The 2,093-nt window shown below is 42.1% G+C and overlaps 1 protein-coding gene across 1 annotated transcript in view; it reads right to left on the bottom strand.

Annotated features, from left to right (window-relative positions):
- The window catches only part of LOC116942704 (uncharacterized), a 93,023-nt gene that overhangs the window by 65,301 nt on the left and 25,629 nt on the right, over nucleotides 1–2,093 (bottom strand). The window lies entirely within an intron of this gene.

Here is a 2,093-nt window from a genome sequence, read left to right as displayed (position 1 = left end):
ACACTGTGCAGGGTGGTGGTCCAGATGTCTTGTGATCACCATTTAATTCTCTACTAAACCGTTATATTGTTGTCAATGAGATGTATTTGAAGCAGAAATGAATATGCAAAGGAAACACATTGTAGGGGTCAATTAATTGGGGGGGGGGGGGTCACAAGACATCTGAATCACCAGTAGAGTACCGTATTTGAAGCAAGCAAGTACAGTGTTTCGTTAAGAATGTGAGCTGCATACCGTGGAGGTTTTGCATGACTTCCTTCAAAGAAAACAATTTCTTAAAGTTTGTACACATTAAAAAATAACTCAACATGTGCATCAATAACACTGTGGCCGTACATGAAAATACAGTGTCAACAACATAGGTGACGTTTCGGGTAATGAGCCTTCTTCAGAGCCGGATAGAGAGATAAGAGGGGTTGAAAGCTGGAGACTAACAAATAATTATATTTGGCAAATGTTTTAACTTTCCGACTATTCGCGGCAGCTGAAGACGGCCGCGATAACGCCAATTACCAATGCCCCTTTTCCTCTCGTTTATCCGCGATTTGTAGCAAAACATGCGCCGTGATCATAGCAAATGCGCGGGCGACATTTACTTTAATCATGAGATTCAGACACACGCGAATACCCGCACAGAAACCAAGAAAAACACCGACACGAAGACACACAAAGACCGTGAGACACACACACAGACACGGAGTCAGAGAGACACGGAGACACACACAGATACACTTAGAAAGTACTGTACAGTATTCTTCCGGTATTGCTACAGCTGGATGATGCCATGGTGTATTGGTTACAGCACTTGTAATCCAGCGGTCACTGGTTCGATCTCCCGGGCACGACAGGTGAGACAATGGGCAAGTTTCTTAGATCCCCCCACCTGTCATCCCAGCAGTGTAAATGGGTACACCACAGTTAGTCTGTAAGGCAGGTCCTGTGGGAATCATAAATCGTGGGTACTCTAACACATGTCCAGCGTGGAAGATTAGACCAAATGCCCTCTAAAGGGGCTCTTCCAGCAGAAGCGGCATGCACAAGAAATTGCAGGGCTGCTCCTTTACCTTTTATTCTTACAGCGCTATGAACGTCCTTGCAGAAAGCTCTGATCATATTGACCAAAAGCTATGGCGAGATGGAAATTGACAAACGTGTTCTCTTTGGTCGTGAATTTGCAAATTACATGAAAAGTAGCCATCGTGTATTGTGTGATCCTCATAATTTGGTCAAAATGTATTTCTTTTTACATGAACATTTCTGTTTAAAATATCATTGAGAGTGAGCATCATCTACGTAACCTGCTTTTTGGATTAAATTGTGTCTGCTAGTCTTCGTGCTGTTGCTACAGCCTGCACGAAGTAGTTGGTATAACTTGACAATAATGAATGCAGCACGAGAATATGCCCGTGAAATGTCATGGTTGATGTCCCACCTACAACTCTATCTGCCACACAAAAACTCAGTTCCCCACCCGCAATCAGTCTGTAAATTATGGTAAAAAAACATCATCACAGAAAATTAGTGCAGGCTGGGAAACCATACGTTTCAAACAGCAACACAAAAACGTGTTAAAAAAGTGCCCAGTTTTTGTGATTTTTGCAAAAAACATCAGCACTTCCAGAAAATATGGGTTTTAGATATGTGGTTCCCAGACGCAGACTTCGCAGCAGTATTGGTGCTATACTGTAGCGATGAGTCCGAATTAATACAAACCGGTCTACAATTGTCAACTTCTCTATGTCAGTTACTGAACCCAAATTATAATAAATTCCACTATGACCGAGAACAAGAGACCACAATGCACCTTATTTAAGAACTATTGATGTTTTTTTGCATAATAAACAAATTGCTGAGTTTATTTTTTGCATGTATGTGTGTTGTTCCTCACCTGCAGTTGGGGGAGAGTGAGCATGTGTGGGATTTATTAATTTTACACAAACACCCATAGAGACTACACACACTCATGCAGACTGCACTCAAACACAAATATACACACACACAATATTCACACCACAGGTGCCAGTCATCACCAAGTACAATCTGCTCCAAATCCTGTAGTACATGAGCCCATTTCCTCTCTAGCCTGTGCCATG

This window comes from Petromyzon marinus, chromosome 1, assembly GCF_048934315.1.
Source record: "Petromyzon marinus isolate PM22_M1 ecotype Great Lakes invasive population chromosome 1, UKy_Petmar_22M1.pri1.0, whole genome shotgun sequence".
Taxonomy (NCBI): domain Eukaryota; kingdom Metazoa; phylum Chordata; class Hyperoartia; order Petromyzontiformes; family Petromyzontidae; genus Petromyzon; species Petromyzon marinus.
This window is presented reverse-complemented; position numbering and strand designations above follow the sequence as displayed.